Source organism: Dipteris shenzhenensis, unplaced genomic scaffold (assembly GCF_047967505.1).
Source record: "Dipteris shenzhenensis isolate YYH24624 ecotype China unplaced genomic scaffold, Dip_SZ_1.0 scaf0367, whole genome shotgun sequence".
Taxonomy (NCBI): domain Eukaryota; kingdom Viridiplantae; phylum Streptophyta; class Polypodiopsida; order Gleicheniales; family Dipteridaceae; genus Dipteris; species Dipteris shenzhenensis.
Window position 1 is genome coordinate 4,715 of NW_028239673.1, and position 20,286 is coordinate 25,000.

Sequence of the window (20,286 nt, forward strand, 5' to 3'; positions counted from 1 at the left end):
ATCAGTAGACAATTAAGAGATAATCTCGAGATGGGCTTGTTTGTCTAAAAAGGGGGTCACTATCTAACAAATATTCTAATAATTCGTGTGGGGATGAGCGGGAATCGCCCAACTGGGGAGTGTTTTCCCCCGGCTGAATCATTTGAGTCTGCTGAGTCAAGAGCACAATAAACTCCTAAAATGGTTTTAAATCACTCTCCCTTAGAGAAGAATCTGAGGGTCTTGCATGTGAATCTCATCCAGAAAGAGTGATTCGTGGGATATGGGGATAATTACCGACACGACGAATCTCTCCGACGGGTTGCGTCACCACGGGAGATCCAGATATCTGGGAGGTTACTTCTATGAGAGCTGCACGCAAAGTCCCGGCCGGATTGGGCGAGTTACGGGAAAGAAAAGGAATGGATTCAAATTGGGAATGCTTCTTACACACCCTCCTCTTCCAAGACGATCTCCATTCAGTGGCCCGTAACCCTTACTTAAAGGGATCAATTACTGATTCGGTAGGATGTTCCAGAAGGGGATATAGTATGATATCTGCGAGACGATTAATCAATGGAACACGTAAACAGGATTTTTCGGAGATTCCTCTTTCAAAATTTGATCAAAATTGATTTGGTGATTCCGAAACGGATCCATATTTTGATGCACTTTCAGAAGGAATATGCCTAGTATCGGAAATTGCTTTCTCGTCGCAGGTGGAGGAACCCCTATCTATGAAAGGGGTTGGTGAATGGAAGAATTCCCGATCCGTCTATTCGATATCTCCATTCGTGGAAGACAGATTCCCACATTCCGATTGTGTTTCGGATATGAAGTTACCCCATAGTTTCCATCCAGAGGCTTCAATTCGAATCTTTCGTCGACAAGTCGAGGATGCTCCGTTTCCACATCCGCCGAGACTAACCCTTCGGGGTTGTAAAGAGTTGTCAACAGATTTTCCCCGGGAGGGGAAAAATGGTTTAGCTACCTTACTATGGAATCCCTACACTTACGAGATCGAATCGTTATTAATGCCTTCGCGGAAACATTTTTCCGGATTACAATCAGAGTCTTCTACATCTACATCCGATCGGAGAAATATTATTTGGAAGCAAATTGGTGCCGCTGGATTCAACTCAGAAGCATTGAAAGAGGATTCTTATCCCACCAAGAGTTCATGTATCCATTACGGAAGATATGAAAATTATTCTATCTTAGCTTTCGGGGGAACCCAATATCCAGCTAAAAGATGGATCTATTACATTTTGACACCCAGCTAATTTTATTTCCGTTGTTGGCTTCACCCTCACCGAATGCGTACCGGAAGATTATCCAGGAGTCGCGTCCCATTCCCGGGCTATATCTTGGGTATCCAATTAAAAATTGAAGAAATTCGAGTCGTAGGCGTAGATGAATCGTATATCACCACGTCTACCATTAGGGAATCCCTTTTTGGAACCCCAACCATGCTCCTAATTGAATCGATGGCAAGAGGTAATTTCTGCGATGGCTCCGGACGTCTAGTTAGTAAATTGGCTCGGACTACTTGGACAGATGATGAGATCTCAGAGAGATTCCTCCGGTTGTGGAAAATCATTTCTCTCTACTACGGCGGGTCGAAGAATAGAGGTGGGTTAAATAGATTGAGACACATATTACGACTCCCATGCGACAAAACTTCGGCATGTAAGCACAAGAGTACAATGCGTCTGATCCGACGTAAGTCTGATTCAAGAATATTCTTAGGGACTCCTCGGGGGAACTGCAAAATGACTCCTCATTTTCAGTCTAGGAGCATCTCAAATAGTCGGAGGTTTTGGCATCTGGAGATAACCCAGCCCGTTTCGGTACCACATGGTGTATAATAAATATGAGTGGGGGGGGGGAGGGGGGTTATTTTTAGCCCCCCCCCCCTCTACCTTCCATCCATTTTATACAGCCATTAGCTATCTGTTAGGCAGAAATACCAGGCTGTCACAGCTTCCAAAAATACATAAGAATATAAATAATTTGTTGGTTTCTTAACGAAGTGTTAGATATAAAAATAAAATACGGGACTGGAGTCACTCCATTTCTGAATATTACCCCGATTCGTACTACGAAAATTATCGATCCTTTCCCTTTCTATGGTAATTCACTACTTCTTCCGGAATATAGTTTAATCACTGGCTTAGTCGTAATCGTCATTGTCGACTTGGTATCCGAAGGGAAAGACACACTCCTGCTTCACGGAATCGCGTTAACTTCCTTGGTGACTAGCATGGTATTCCTGTCGCGTCAGTGGGAAACAGAATCTCTCTCGATTGCCTACGGAACTCTTCGAATCGACACTTTCAGCAATATCTTCAGATTACTTCTCCTGATCTGCTCATTACTATCTGTCTCACTATCGGTTGGTTACATCCGATGCACAAAAACAGCTTTGACGGAATTTTCACTATTCACATCAACTGCGGGTCCGGGGGGAATGTCTTCATGCCGCGCGAATGATTCGGTAACTATTTTTGTATCTCCGGAACGTCTAGGCCTATCCTCCTACCTTCCATCCGGATACATGAAGAGGGATATAAGATCCAACGAAGCGACTACGAAGTTTCTACTAATGGGTGGGGCAAGTTCGTCTATCCTAATCCATGGCTTCTCTTTATTATATGGATTATTCGGTGGAGAGACTCAACTCTACAAGATAGTCAATGGACTCGTATCCAACCAGATGTATGATTCCCCGGCGATCCATACCTCTATCACGTTTATCATCGTGGGAATGGGTTTCAAACTGTCGTTGGTTCCGTTTCACCAATGGACTCCCGATGTATATGAAGGAGTGCGATTCGCTCGGAGGGGAATCAATTCGTTGCAAATAATCTTATGCAAATTGATTGATTCCTCCGTAATACCCTACGGGCATGTGAAGAAGATACAAACTTCTTTTCGTTATCCCCATCAACGACCAACTCTTACCGCAATTCCACGAATTTGTTACTCGTATTGGACTCACGAGAATTATCCCTTATTTTGTGTAGCGGGTAAAGCAGAGTGGGGGAGAAATGCAATTCAATAGGTACCCCCTCCTATCTCCTATTTGTATTTCTCGAAGTTGGTTCGTTATGGGTAGGTTTCTCAAAGAATAATTAAATGAATTTTGTGATGGAATTGATATTTACCCCGTGTAATAGCCTCCCCTTGGAACACAAATTTGATTGGTTTTGATCCTTCAGAAACCACGGATACAGTGGAGGCATCCGTCAACAGAGAAATTCGCCCCAAGACGGTGCCGCCATGCCTGCTAGGGACGAAGAAAATCACATTCCTCCCCAATACCTTTCCTCACTCCAGATGTGGGGGCGAAACGATTGTAAGATGGAGACTCTTTTAAAAAGGAATCACTGATAGGGGATTTCCCGAGAAGCTACCAATTATTACTCATATTGAATTACCGAGGAAGAAGTGGATTTGATACACACACGGGGAAGGTTCTGGGAGCTTAGAAATCTCTTACGAACTAGGAGCCGTGTGAAGTGAGAATTTCATGCACGGTTCTGAATGAGCGGGAAGATCGAGGATCTCCTCTCCGACTCTAACTCTCCTACACCAGTCGTTGCTTCTTTTTCTGCTACTTCCAAAGTAGCAGCTCTAGCTTTATCTACACGACTCCTCGGTATTACTTTCTCATACCTATCCAGTGAATGGCATCTCGCTTTGGGAATATTAGCTACCCTTAGCATGGTATTGGGGAATCTAATTGCTGTTACTCAGACAAGCATGAAACGTATGCTAGCATATTCCTCCATAAGCCAAATCGGATATATTCTGATTGGAATACTTGCTGCGGATCCTGATAATGGCTATGCGAGTATGATAAGTTATACTTCTATCTACATATTCATGAATCTAGGGACTTTCGCTCGCATCACTTTATCTGGTTCACGAACCGGAACTGATAACATTAGGGATTATGCGGGACCATACATGAAGGATCCTGTTCTAACATTCTCTCTAGTTATACGTTTACCATCCCCAGGGGGTATCCCTCCATTAGCAGGTTTTTCCGGTAAACCCTACCCCTTCTGGCATGGATGGAAAGCTGGCTCGTACCCATTAGTTCTGGTAGCTCCCATTACAAGTGTCATTTCTATATATCACTATCCGAAGATAATTAAATTAATGTTCACCGAAGGGGGTGACACATCAACAATTTACATACAGGATCCATTAGTTTCTCCATCTACTTCGATTTCGAAGAGTTCCATTGAAATAGCTATGATTGTTCGTGTACCAGCATCAACTCTACTGGGTATATCAATGGATCCCATCATCGAGATTACACGGAATACCTCATTCCAGACCTATTTTGAGTTGTCACATGAAATAATGGAATCTTTCTGAATGATTTGTATCCAAAGCCACTTCCGTCGCTCCAACTAGTCCATTTCCGTAATTGGTGATGAAACAGTGTCGGAGAAATGATCACGCGCCTCCCAATGATCATTCGTCTCTTCCGGAGGAGATATAAGTATTTCCTGATGGTATCCATAATATTGTTCAATCCTTTGCAGTACTACAAGGATTGAACCCTCCTAATGGTACATGCGACTAAGTGATTCCCATATGGGAGCGGTTGTGTAAATGATTCGGTTCACACCCCCAGTCTTCTGCTCCGTAGCAATTCAGGTCGCTTCCCGATGAATTCCATGCTCCAATTTCGTCTAATGGATAAGTCATTTCATCCGATACCTGTACGTTCAAGGCGGGGTTGCCTTCAGACTTCTAGAAGAAAGCAAAAGAGACCAATTCTTCTTTCCGCCGCAGATTCTTTCAATTTAATAGAAACGGGGGTTGCGCTCGACGGCATTCTGATGTACACTATCAATGGATCAAATTCAGAAATCCTTTCGAGGGGACTCAAAATCTTTGGACTTGAAATCTTTCTCGTCAAATCTCCCTCTACTGAGACCGAGGGATCTCAAAACGAGAGTGATAGATAACAAGGAAAATTAGGTCTTGCAATCGACGGCATTCTGAGTTACAATAGAAATGGGTCGAATTCATAGATCCTTTCGAGGGGACTCAAAATCTTTGGAATTGAGATCTTTCTCGTCAAATCTCCCTCACTGAGGGAGATCCGATCGAGATTGATAGATAACAAGGAAAATTAGGTCTTGCAATCGACAGTTTTCTTAGCTATAATTGATCTAGCTATGATTTCCTAGTGAACTGTAAATTCTTGGACAGGGGCAATTTTGCAGCGACAATCCTCTGGACTTTGATAGTACATCTATGATTCATAGTTAGTCCAGGGGACGTTAAATCCCTTAACTTGGAATCGACTCCTTATCGTCAGGACGATTTTGCAGCGATAACAAATTAAGGCCCATGGCGGTCCCCTGGAATTGAAATCAAATCCAAGAAATTAGGTCTTGCGCTCTACGGCATTCTGTGTTACAATAGAAATGGGTCGAATTCATAGATCCTTTCGAGGGGACTGAAAATCTTTGGAATTGAGATCTTTCTCGTCAAATCTCCCTCACTGAGGGAGATCCGATCGAGATTGATAGATAACAAGGAAAATTAGGTCTTGCAATCGACGGCATTCTGAGTTACAATAGAAATGGGTCGAATTCATAGACCCTTTCGAGGGGACTCAAAATCTTCCTTGGACTTGAAATCTTTCTCGTCAAAGTCTCCCTCTACTGAGACCGAGGGATCTCAAAACGAGATTGATAGATAACAAGGAAAATTAGGTCTTGCAATCGACAGTTTTCTTAGCTATAATAGAAATGGGTCGAATTCATAGACCCTTTCGAGGGGACTCAAAATCTTTGGAATTGAGATCTTTCTCGTCAAATCTCCCTCACTGAGGGAGATCCGATCGAGATTGATAGATAACAAGGAAAATTAGGTCTTGCGCTCGACAGTTTTCTTAGCTATAATAGAAATGGGTCGAATTCATAGATCCTTTCGAGGGGACTGAAAATCTTCCTTGGACTTGAAATCCTTCTCGATCGTCAAATCTCCCTCACTGAGGGAGATCCGAGCGAGAGTGATAGATAACAAGGAGAATTAGGTCTTGCATTTGACGGTTTGATTTTGTATAATGTATCTAGTCCGATTCATAGACCCTTCCAGGGGACTGGAAATCCTTGGACTTGAAATCCTTTTCAGTGGACGGAAAATCCTTGAAGAGGACTTCAAATCCTTAAAGAAGACAGGGGACTTGAAATCCTCTTCAGGGAACTGACAATCCTTGAAGAGGACTTCAAATCCTTAAAGAAGAAAAGGGACTTGAAATCCTCTTCAGGGAACTGACAATCCTTGAAGAGGACTTCAAATCCTTAAAGAAGAAAAGGGACTTGAAATCCTCTTCAGGGAACTGACAATCCTTGAAGAGGACTTCAAATCCTTAAAGAAGAAAAGGGACTTGAAATCCTCTTCAGGGGACTGAAAATCCTTGAAGAGGACTTCAAATCCTTAAAGAAAGAAGACAGGGGACTTGAAATCCTCTTCAGGGGACTGAAAATCCTTGAAGAGGACTTCAAATCCTTAAAGAAGAAAGGGGACTTGAAATCCTTCTCAGGGGACTTCAAATCCTTCTCAAAGGACTCGAAATCCTTCTCAGGGGACTGAAAATCCTTGAAGAGGACTTCAAATCCTTATCGGGGGACTTGAAATCCTTATCGGGGGCGGGGGACTTGAAATCCTTATCGGGGGCGGGGGACTTGAAATCCTTCTCAGGGGACTGGAAATCCTTGGATAAGACAGGGGACTTGAAATCCCTTAAGAGTACGGGGGACTTGAAATCCCTTAAGAGTACGGGGGACTTGAAATCCCTTAAGAGTACGGGGGACTTGAAATCCCTGAAGAGTACGGGGGACTTGAAATCCCTTAAGAGGACTATAAATCCTTGGATAAGACAGGACTGGAAATCCTTGAATAAGACAGGGGACTTGAAATCCCTTAAGAGGACTTCAAATCCTTGGATAAGACAGGGGACTTGAAATCCCTGAAGAGGACTATAAATCCTTGGATAAGACAGGGGACTTGAAATCCCTGAAGAGGACTATAAATCCTTGGATAAGACAGGGGACTTGAAATCCCTGAAGAGGACTATAAATCCTTGGATAAGACAGGGGACTTGAAATCCCTGAAGAGGACTATAAATCCTTGGATAAGACGGGGGACTTGAAATCCCTGAAGAGGACTGGAAATCCTTGAATAAGACAGGACTTCAAATCCTTATAGATGGAGAGAGACGAAGAAACAGGATCGGTAGAGGAGGAGAAAGGGTTTGCTCTTGACGAGGAGCTGGGATGGAATCGATACAGAACAAATTTATGGATCCTTTTTTCTTCCCGGGGACTGGAAATCCTTCAACAGGAGGACTGAAAATCCTTGGAGAGAACTATAAATCCTTCAGCAGGGGGACTAGAAGTCCCTCCAGGGGACTGGAAATCCTTTTCGATATAGAGAGACGAAGAAATAAGATTGGGAAAAATAAGTAAAGGGTTGCTTTTGATGAGGGACTAGGATCGAATTGATAGAAACATATTCCGGACCCCATCCATAGAGAAAGATGGGGTGGTGGGAAGTAAAAAGGTAAGGAATAAGGAGTAGAGCCTCGATGGTGAAATGGTAGACACGCCAGATTCAAAATTTGGTGCTGAAGAGCGTGGAGGTCCGAATCCTCCTCGGGGCAGAAGGTCTCGTACCCTTATTCAGATCGAACCCTTATCTACTAAAAGCTTTATCAAAGGTTTATCAAAGATTTATTCTCTCTACCACTAGAGATTCACATTCAATTGATTTGCTTATCTCCCAAATGAGTACCTCCTCGGGGTAGGAGGTCTCGTACCCTTATTCAGATCGAACCCTTATCTATTCAAAGGTTTATCAAAGATTTATCCTCTCTACCACTAGAGATTCACATTCAATTGATTTGCTTATCTCCCAAATGAGTACCTCCTCGGGGTAGGAGGTCTCGTACACTTATTCAGATCGAACCCTTATCTACTAAAAGCTTTATCAAAGATTTATCCTCTCTACCACTAAAGATTCACATTCAATTGATTTGCTTATCTCCCAAATGAGCACTCGAAATACTTCCTCGGGGCAGAAGGTCTCGTACCCTTATTCAGATCGAACCCTTATATACTAAAAGATTTATCAAAGATTTATTCTCTCTACCACTAAAGATTCACATTCAATTGATTTGCTTATCTCCCAAATGAGCACTCGAAATACCTCCTCGATTCGAGAGACAAGTGGTCTCTCCGGTGCCTCCCAAACTCCCAATAGGAAGAAAAATCCTCGGAGGATTCTGGTCTTTCCAGTGCCCAACCCTCAAACATGGGGATGCAAATCCTCCGATTGTTGATTATTGAGACCAGAATTCTCCGCCGTCCGGGGATTTGGATATGAAGTATTAGGTATCGAATAGGAAACACCTTCTGCTTCTTTCTCAAGTGAGGCTGGGACTCAGAATCCCGAGATTCGAGGAGATCCAAGTAGGTCTTTCAACGGGACTAGAAATCCTTATCAGGGGACTTCAAATCCTTGAAGAAGACAGGACTGGAAATCCTTGAAGAAGACGGGGGACTTGAAATCCTTCGAGGGGACTAAAAATCCTAGTACCTGAGGTGGGACTGAAAGTCGTAGTAGCCAATTAGAGTGTGATGAAACTGCGTCACGAGACCCCAGTATCTGGACTAGGACCAGAAATCCTAGTAGTTAGTCGGGGCATTAGTTAGGATGTCACCAAGAATCCCTATTAGTGAATTTGAATGAACTAAAATTTTGGGATTCGGTTAGATGGTCCATCCCCTAAGGACCCGGGGTCCTTAGAGCCCTTCCAATGGAAACAATGGAAAGGACTTGAAATCCTGATTATCTAGTTGGATACGGGAAAATCCAAACTTTAGAATGAATTTTTGGAATGTAAAGATGAATGAGGGGAATGCCCCTCCTTCCTCCCCATATTACCGTTGATCACCGAGAAATTGAATCTCCGGAGAATCTCAAACAGAATGGATCGACATCTTCATCAAGGATTTGTTCCGATAAGGATGTTGGAAAACTACTACGTCCTCTACGAACTACTTCCTACATTTTCCATATAAGAGATTCCTACTCCTTCTTGATTTCGAATGTTGCTTCCATCTCCCGAATAGGAAGACTCCGAAGGTGATCTATAACTTAGTAATTATCCGGAATTCTATAAGCAGAAGTTATTGCATCAGTAAGGGGAAAAGATGTATCTTCCTTTCACCAATTCGAATCCTGAATAGCCCTATATATTGCTAGGGATCCAGACTGAGTCAAGAATATCCGAGATTTTATGATGCGATATCGAATTCCCATTCAATAATTGTCTTGTTATTCGATCCGGTGACGTCCCACTAAATCGAAATAGATTGAATAGGTAGTGGTAACTTTCAAACAACATGTTATGAATGAGAAAATCTTTGGATGAGTGACGATTCCGTCTCATCCATCTATCTCTATGAACCATAAGCCTGAAACGAAGGAATCGCTCTTGCAAATCTTCCATTGGAATGCTTTGATACGAGTGAATAGGAACAAATATCTGCGGGTATTGCAAATATATATGCATGAATTAGGTTTCTTTGACGTATTCAAAGTGTCGTTCTTCACCCGAAGGGAAATTCTTCCACCGCTTGGTAGATAATTCAGTTATCGATTTCCGGTCATATCCACGAAGAAGAAAGAAATTTCTAATCTTTTCATTTGAGAAATGTTTCTCGCGCTCCCTCCTCGTACCGTAAGTAACATAAAGCCTCCGTACCAGTTCTTGTTTCGCTAATAAACTATGACGTGAAGAGGGAATGTTATGATCCGGCTGAGATAGAAGCATGGGATCCCAGGTGAAGCGCCCCCCCAGGAATAGAATTGGTTCATCGGATCGATTACATTGCGTTTCGTATTGATTAGATGAGTTGGGGATTCCTAATTCAAGAAATTGCTCGCGTAATGATAGATTATCCAATTAATTTTCTAATCTTTTAATGTCTCTTTGTCTCGATTTACCCGAGGCTCTCTTGTAACTGAAAAGATATCCTTTTCTCTTATGCGATTTCTTTCCACTAGACTTAATCTTATTCAATTCGAAATCCCGTTGGGGGATTTGATCCTGATTCCGATGAAAAAAGATCGAATTATACAAATTATTCGATTCGGATAATACTCTTATCGATTCATAACTGCCACTTCGCATGAAACCAAAACGCCAAAATTTGGGGGACCAAGTAATCCCACGCGACACTTCCTTCGGAATCGAGTCTACTTCACTCGACTGTTCCATTTCAGAATCAGTTGGAATCTTAGACACCCCCTTCTTTGTAGATTTATAAGAACGACTCGCAGAGATTATATCTGGAGAATACCTGGGTTCGATGGAAGAAGGAAGAGGAGGACTATTAGCGAATTGACTTCTACTTCTACAGATTTCTGAACATAAGAAATCCCTCAAAAGGTTTTCCGAGATACCACAGGCTAAGTTAGAATCATTCTCTACAACTTTATCAATAACAACGAGATTCTCTTCCTCTCTCATATCCATTCCGAACCAAGGATCACGAGCTGCTAATCCGGCCAATAGCCCTAAGATATGCGGAAGTATAGCGAATTCCTTAATTGTTGACTCGGTTATTAAAGGTTCCAAATACCAGTTATACAAGTGGTAAAACCTCTTCTTCAGTGTATTACTACCAATAAATGAGGGATCTGCAGGGGAAGTATCTATCAAACCATTTTTCAGAATAGCTTTTCCTATATTGTAAGGAAGTATTTCATATCCAGAACCGAATCGGATTCCGTTACCTATATACGTAACAATTGAATTTTGTCTACGTAAAGCTAATTTAATTGCACTATCGGATACAATCTTTCTTCTTCTAGAAGTAGTGATTAATAATGCTTCATTAGCAGGAGAAAATAGATCTCGTTTGCTATAACCCGTAGTTCCAGACCCAGTACCTTCGAGAAAAGAGGGATCAGCTTCTATTTCAAAGCCTTTGACACGCGAGAGAATTGACAATTCTTTTTGACGCTGACGCCTGTTAGACCCTCGGAGATTTATCAATTAGTTCGACCAATTCGGAGCTATTGAAGCTGGATCTACCTTTGCAGGTACATGAGTCGAAGCAATAACGAGATTCTTGCGAATGCAAGGATTCCTGCGCCCATTACCGATACTCCTCAATATTAGGCAGAGTAAGAATCTGGGATCGGCTTCTAATCTGTGATACAGGCGATTAACATTCAACTCATGAATGTCTTGAATCCATATCGTACAGGGAGACATCTCTTTTGCTATTGCAAAAATAAGATTCAATCGGTTTACGCTCTGTTTCGAAATGAAAGTCCCACGTACATTATTGAAATATGATCTGTTGTATAACAACTTCCTCAATGGCAGTCTCACCGACGGAAAGTAGGAATTGGATGCTATATCCCTAACTACATAAGATCGTCCAGTTTCTATGGGTCCTACTAGTGGAACTCCTTCAGATGGTAATAATCCTGATGAAAGCAAAATAGGTACGTCACGACATGGAATATTCGGAATGCCTTTTCGTCTCATTGTCGCTGAAAGGAGAATATTTCTTTCAAGGGCAAGAAGAGCCCACTTCTCCGCAGGATCCAACTCACAGATCTCGTAATTTGATAGATCATTTTGACGAATCCGAAGTAGGTATGACAAAAGATTAGATCCTTCTTCTGGGGTGGGTTCGTGATTAATCCCACCGCTCAATGAATCGTAATTGGAATTTAATTTCGATTCATACTTGGAAATAGTTTTATTTGTCACTAGATATTGAGTCAGTAATTGTTTATTAATCTTAAGGGTGTCGGAGCTTTTCCTACGAAGTATCCACGAATCTAGTTCATTTTTCACAAGGTAATAGAAGATTATATTATTTGTATAATTCAGGAATCTCTTCAGGGAATGTATCAGTAGATCTTTCGTTTACATTTACCTTGTCGAGGGAGAATACATTACCTTTTCCAGATAAAACCCACGCATTGGGTCTATTAAATATCCGGTGATATTGAAACGTTTCCACAAGTGAGGGGAATTGGAACCCGAAACAGCAGATAAATAATGCTTGAGAAATGCAAGAACAAATAATATCGAGAAAACGAGGTAGGATGGGGCATACTTATTCGAAAATCTAAAGACTGACCATCTCGAATGCGACACCTGCGTTTAGTTAGTAATTTCTTCGAAAATAGAGAGATCTATTTTAGATAATACGTTACTGATGGAATCGTTTCTGAATCTTGATCTTAGGCTTAACGATAAACAAGCTCTAGCATTACCTATATCCTCAGCAACTCTTTCCGTAATTCCGGGGAAAGTGTAATTCAAGTCATCACTTACTTTGAGTACTATTTCTGGATATATCTCTCTAATCAGATCATAAAAGTATCTCCACCAGTTAGGGGTGAAAAACCGAGGTATATATTCTCCGAATGGGCTCCATTTCTCGCAGATATTGTCTCTCCAAAAGATCCAAGAGATCTTATATTTGTTTAAATCCTTTGATAACTCATCGAAATTAATGAGATGAGATGGAAGAATAGGTTCTTTTTAGACACGTGTATCTGCAAGCCTCGTATTTTCGTACAGAACCTTCTCTCCAGTTAATCCTGTTGGAGATCTTGATGCTACACTGCTGCATAATGAGAATTTCTTTGACCAATAAAGCGTCTCAGATTCTTCTGATTCCCAAAAATAACCAATGTGTGAATCATTTTGATAGAATTGATTCCCAATAGAATCATTCCTCGAGTTTGATCTCTTCTCAATGGATCCCTCCGAATCGACTTGATCCACTCCCGAATTTTTGAGACGGGGTCGAGATCGCCAATCAGCCGATAGCTTAGAGTTTATCAATGTTCTTTCCAAGTAATTTCCATCGCTACCACATGAAGATAGAGACGAATCTCCCGTTTCGCGAGGAGATAAGTTCAACCCCGTCAGTAGTCCTCTTAGATCCGAAATAGAGTCAAGAAATCTATCTGAATGAGTTAGTGGTGGTATCGCAGATTCATCCAGATCAGATGGAGTCGATTCGGTTGTTGCGAGTATATGATCAATAGTTTCCCTTTCCGTTCGTTGCGAGGAATTGGGTAACAACGAATCAGACACTTGGGATTGAATAGATGAAGTGATATTTTTTGTATCTAAGGATCCTATTTCAAGAGATGGGATGACTTCATCACCGGAGCCCGTATACGAATTCTCTAAGATGTCAGAGTAACTACTGCTGTATCCTCCAACCAACGAATCCCTTCTTCTGATTATTGAGATAAAATCCCTTCCGGCACAGTTCAATACGGGTAAATGCGAGTAATCTATAAAGTTTGGTGTATCTACTTCATCGGAAATGGATCCCGAAATACTCCCAATATTCCTATTCGAACCTTTCCCATAATTCAAATTATCCAGAAACAGATCCCAATCCTGCCTTCCCGTAGCGGAATAAGCACCATTCGGGAGTTTTGTTCCAATACATTCGATACAGGATGATTCAACAAGAAATGGATTAACTGCGGGTTTTAGGAAGATTGAGGAGCCTACCGATTCTTCATCCATTAACAATCCGGACTCGATGAAGAAACTATCTTTTCTACCGAAGATTCTCTTGAGAAAGGATATCTTCTCATCGAGGTTGAGTGAACTCAGAAGGAAATCAAGCAGTGGATAATCTATATTGTTCAATTTATAGACAAGATAATCAATCCCATCTGTCGAAGCTTCTTCACTAATATACTTGGGAATAATGATTCGGTAAATAGATGATATATTGGTAAATTCCTTGGGATACTTGTTGTTCCTCCCAGCCGTACTACGAATAGTGATACCAATATTATTTAGTGCTAATATCGACAGATCATAGATTGATCTACCTAAGTCGGATCTTATTTCTGCGAATACTCTCTTGGAAGGGGAAAAAGACAAGTCTCTGATTGTATCAAGCCACCTGTGCACATTTGACCGAACATCTGGATATTCATCAATTGGGGAAATAATACATTCATGCAACAAACGCTCTATGTTACCCCTCCATTCCAATAATCTCTATTCAATTGCAATTCTTGTTACACCAGTAGATCCCTCGCCCCCCTCCCGGCTACCCAATTGATAGTTGATTCTGGATAGATATTCACTAGCTAATGTACAGAAATAGTCACGCGAAAAGAGCGTGTATACTGAGTAGAGAGATATTAACCTATTTCGTTCATATACCCTAACTAGAGAGTATGTTGAAGATATGTTACCTCCCTCTCCCGATTCATCTGAAAAAGTAGGATTTTCACTTCCATCAGTTCTTTCTACAGGTACATCGAAAAGGATCTCTAAACGGTTTGAAATAATCTTATCAAGATCGAAGTATGCGCCATTTTGCATCTCTGATTCCTCGTCAAGTATTCCACCAAATGATAGATCTCCTCTCGATAGAAAGGCTTTCCTAGGTTCCTCGCTACTACTACCAATTCTTACCTTACTGGAAATCAAATTCGATTTTTTAACTCTTAAAAGAAATCCAGTCAGTCGGTTTCTTGATTCATTTATTAGTTGTGAATAGGCGTGTAGAATAGAAAATTCCCCCTCATTTCCGTGGGAATCTAACCCCAATAATTGGAAGAACCACTTACGATTCTAGGAAGAATCAATACATTTATTGGAATCATTTTCTGCTATTCCCGCTACAGAAGGGGAGAAAGGATCTCCCAACAATAAAGGAGAGTCGAGTGTAAAATGCCGACAATCTCTCTCTACTTTCCATAAATGAGATATTCTTCCGATACCGAAAGACACGGAATTCTTATATCATTCTTCTGCCAAATATGTCTTAATAGGAGTTCCATCGGCGGTGGGACCCATACCTAGTTCATGTATAGATGATTCTGTTGAAAAGCCGTGACTCACCGCCTCTGGAGAATCATCAGTGGATATTGCTCTTTCCTCCGGAGAGTAACTGCCTACAAAGCCATTTCCAGATCTTTTCATTGAATCATATTCTGGATTTCTCTCCTCACTTCAACTAGATAAACAAGTATCTTCGATAGGTATCTCCTTCCCAACCTTCTGATTTCTGGAATCAGACTCATCCCTTGAGTTGCTATGAAAAGCCTCCAATTCTCTAGATGTCTCTATTTGTGAGGAGACATACTTCGAGAAACCACAGGAAATTTCTAGTAATATACTTGGTACCTCAGTGAGTAATTGATTATCCGATAGATAATCAAGTTCGATAAATCTCTTTTCTAAGAGAGATCTCGTTAGATTCAATTCGCGCTCATCCTTATTCCATGGAGAAGGACTTTGGTGACAGGAATGCCACATATAAAAATCGGCGTAATCCCGGAATAGTGTCCAACTCCCCTCGTCAATGGAATTTAACCAATCTCTTATATCGCTATAGGATAGGGATACACCATCACGAGATGACATTGTATTCTTATGGGGTGGAAATAGAGACAAATTGGAGAGACCCTTCCGCTCGGAATAGAACGGTGATTCATCTCCCTGCCGATCTACTGAATCCCTGGATTCGAGTAACATTTTGTCCCAAAAGTCCGATATTACGGGAATGAAGGAATCGCTTCTTAATGTTGCTGTTTGTAGCCAATTAACCCTTTGCTTGTCATGGATTTTCCGGAGAAGTAACGAATCAGAATCATTTTAGTAACAGTCATCCTTACGAAGTATCACATTTATATAGAATTCAAAAAACTCATTTGAATCTTCTAGATTCTTATCCCCCAGTGATTTTTCAATCCTCTCAGTCACATCTCTGGATATATTCTTGATGGGGAGTGGATCCCTCATCAGCCGGACCCTCCATCCATCTGAAACCGAAGGATCCATCGCACTATATATGGGAACTTGCGGTTCTTCCCTCGTCGAAGTTGTGGAAATATTTCCGTTTGAATCCGAATAGTAAGAATTACGTGTCTTTCCCTTTCTATCCTTTTCAGCAGGTGAGCATCTTATTGATAGAGAAAGAGGATAGAAGGATTCAACAGAATTTGTTGCTGGTTTTTTTACTACTCCACCAGTTCTATTAATTAGTTTCGCTAGATCTATAGAACCTCCTTCGATCAAATTTCTCTCACCTGAACGATGCATAGGAATTGGTATTGTTAGTAACATCAGGATTCCAGAGTCACGCTATTACCCCGCTTCATTGAATCGCGCAGATTCCGTAAAAAGATTGAACTCAGAATTCATAAGTCAAATAATTTGATGGAGGGTTCATAACTGGAGAATAGACCAATTAGAAATTCCCCTAGATCTTGATTTTTCAATGATTCAAATGAGTAGTGGAATCCATCGGTTTCTGCTAACTTCGGAACTTCAGAGAATAAATCTGGACTTCTTAATTTTTCTTCTCCCACTTCTCTTACCTCATGATCTCTCTTCACTTTATCTATATGTGGTAGATACTACCCACCTCTCACATTCCATTATATAGATAATATCGAAAGATTCAAGGCCCAATGGAGTGAGTACTTTCGATGTGGTGATTTGTGGGTGTATTCGTACCTACCTGAAGCTGTCTCGGGAATCTCGAATTGTTGAAGAAACCTATCTATGTCTTATCTATCTCCTCATCAACTTATTTTATTCCGAGTGATAAAGACGAGTTCTCCAACCTGATGGGCGAACGACGGGGATTGAACCCGCGCGTGATGGATCCACAATCCATTGCCTTGATCCACTTGGCTACGTCCGCCCCCTACTTTCCCTATTCAGCTTTCTTAACTGGGAGAGAACAAGATCTACTAGGGTCATTCATTCGATGCGCGTACGTATTATTCGTCTATATATTAATACAAGAAAAAATATGTTAGGTGAAAAATGTATTCTCAATCTATTCCAGTGGGTACGGGACTACAAGCGTTCCGCTAATCAGAATGAGAATATCTTTGATTCCCATTCTCTGTAATCCTAGAAGGGTGTTTCAAAGATTCCCCAGAATCCAAGATTGGAAACTGATAATTGTAAGATTATGGCGAGATATTACTATTATTTCTATTCATTCCATCGGACGAATCTCCATTAAATACCAAACCTTATGCGAGGTTTGGTATTTAGTGATGCTGCACGACCAGACAGGTATTATCCGTTTACAGAAGGAGCTTCAACAGAAGCTAAGTCTAGAGGGAAATTATGAGCGTTACGTTCATGCATAACTTCCATACCTAGGTTAGCACGGTTGATGATATCAGCCCAGGTGTTAATAACACGACCTTGGCTATCAACCACGGATTGGTTGAAGTTAAAACCATTCAAGTTGAATGCCATGGTGCTGATACCCAAGGCAGTAAACCAGATGCCTACTACGGGCCAAGCGGCTAAGAAGAAGTGCAGAGAGCGAGAATTGTTAAAGCTGGCATATTGGAAGATCAAACGGCCAAAATAACCGTGAGCAGCTACGATGTTGTAGGTCTCTTCCTCTTGACCGAACTTGTAACCTGCATTAGCAGACTCATTCTCAGTAGTTTCTCTGATCAAACTAGAAGTTACCAAAGAACCATGCATAGCACTGAATAGAGAGCCGCCGAATACGCCAGCTACACCCAACATGTGGAAGGGATGCATAAGGATGTTGTGCTCAGCCTGGAAAACGATCATGAAGTTGAAAGTACCAGAAATTCCTAGGGGCATACCGTCAGAGAAACTTCCTTGACCGATTGGGTAGATCAGGAACACAGCGGTAGCAGCTGCAACGGGAGCTGAGTACGCAACAGCAATCCAAGGACGCATGCCTAAACGGAAACTAAGTTCCCACTCACGACCCATGTAGCAAGCTACACCAAGTAGGAAGTGAAGAACGATCAGTTCGTAAGGACCACCATTGTATAGCCATTCATCAACGGAAGCTGCTTCCCAGATTGGGTAGAAGTGTAAACCGATAGCTGCAGAAGTAGGAATGATAGCACCGGAGATAATGTTGTTTCCGTATAGCAAAGAACCGGAGACAGGCTCACGAATACCATCGATATCTACAGGGGGAGCTGCGATGAAAGCAATGATGAATACAGAGGTTGCGGTTAATAAGGTGGGAATCATTAAGACACCGAACCATCCGATGTAAAGACGGTTTTCAGTGCTGGTGATCCAGTCGCAGAAGCGACCCCATAGGCTTGCGCTTTCGCGTCTTTCTAAAGTTGCGGTCGTGGTAATTTTTGGTTTTCGAAACGATTGGTGATTACCCAAGCTGATGAGCCTGTTGATCCATAGTATATCACAGAATCCCACCTGTGTCAACTAATCTAATATTGATTGAATATCCGAAGAAACGGGAAGACTTCCCTTTGTTTTCGCACGATACTTCTTCAAACCTTGACTCTCTTTTCAGACGCATTTCCCTTTTATTATCATAAACCACGGGAAAGTCAACGTTAGTTCGGCTCCTCGAGTACATCATGGGAGATGCCAGCTTTGCCTTAGATGTACTACGACTCAATCATCGATTCGAGGTGAGGGACATACAGGATAAATATCTGCTGGCGTTGCCTGACATCCCCCCCCCCCCCCGAGGTGAGTAGTCCGCCCCAGGCGGAGATAGTTGAGAATGGTGGGAGTCGCGGGGATGCGGGCAGTGCCAATCATGTCGATCATGTCGATTGTGTCGATTGTGTCGATCATTCTAGTCATGTCGATCATGTCGATCATGTTGATTGCGTCGATTGCGTCGATCACTTTGGTCATGTCGATCATGTTGATCATGTCGATGATGTTATGGACTTTACGATTCGACACTAGTCTTTCTCTTTTTCATGAGGTACTATACCAGTGACAAAATTTCCCCTATGACTTGGATATTCTTTCTCCCATTATTTAATTTCTGCTTATCCATATGCTTCTGGCGTATCTTGATTCCTAATACCCTGCGCTCCGGAGTAGAAGGTTTCAATCCACCAATAAGAGGTTGTGGATTGAAACGAACCCGGAACTAACGGAAATGGGCAAAAGCCTTATTAGCTTCTGCCACCTTGTGAGTCTCCTCCTTCTTCCGTACAGCACTACCAGAATTTCTGGCAGCATCCATTAATTCATCACTTGATCTTAAAGCCATACTTCGACCTGAACGTTTTCGACACGCGATCAATAACCATCGGATAGCCAAAGCTCTTCCTTCTGCAGGTACTACTTCAACGGGGACTCGATAAGTCGATCCACCTACACGTTTGGATTCTGTTACTATATCGGGAGTTACCCTACGTATTGCTTGTCGCGGGACAGACAGTGGATTCTTATTCGTCTTTTCCTTAATCCGCTTCATAGCCTGATAGAGAATCTGATAAGCCAATGATTTCTTGCCATCTTTAAGAATACGATCAACCAACATGTTTACTAATCGATTACGATAAATCGGATCCGATTCTATATTTTTCTTTTTGTTCGCTACATTGCTCCGGTGTAACATGAGTTTACAGATATGTCGGATTCCGATTCTATCTCGACTGTATCTTAGAATCTTATTTGGGCTTTTTCACTCCATATTGTAGGGTGGATCCGCCGGTTAGTCGAGGATCTCCCCCCAAACTGCACGTGCGACTTTCATCGAATGCAGCTTTCCATATGATTGAATAGAAAGTCTTGAAGTAAGTTCGGGTTACTTCAATGAATCATATTTACTCATTAGGCATTGAGTATCCGTTTCCTCTTCATCATCCCACGAATAGGAGAAGGGAAATCCCGTATTTCATTTATCTCACCAAGAATGTCCGTGGGTTTATTGATCCAATTACCAAATGTTCACAAAACCTCCACTGAATCTCCATAATCGTAGTCCGAACTCGTTCTGAGAGAGAGAAGACATTCGAAGATTTTCCAAATAAATGGGAGTCCGGGTAAGACTCAACTTACTGGAATGCAATACCCTGGACACCGAGTTGTTTCACACGAATAAGATAATAATCAATCTCCGTAATAGCAGGCTTCGGTCCCCTGGCAACATTCCCACTATCGGGTCGGCTATGCATTTGACATATCAGAACAACCGATACGGAATCATTGCGATGATACAAGTTACGACAATGTTCTGCAACGCACTGGAACGCCCCTTCTTACGATCCTTTACTCCTACAGCATCTAAAGTTCCTCTAACGATATGATATCTTACACCAGGTAGGTCCTTCACCCTCCCGCCTCTCACAAGGACCACGGAATGTTCTTGCAAATTATGGCCAATACCTGGTATGTAAGCCGTTATCTCGAACTTGGAGGTTAATCGAACTCTGGCGACTTTCCGTAGGGCAGAGTTA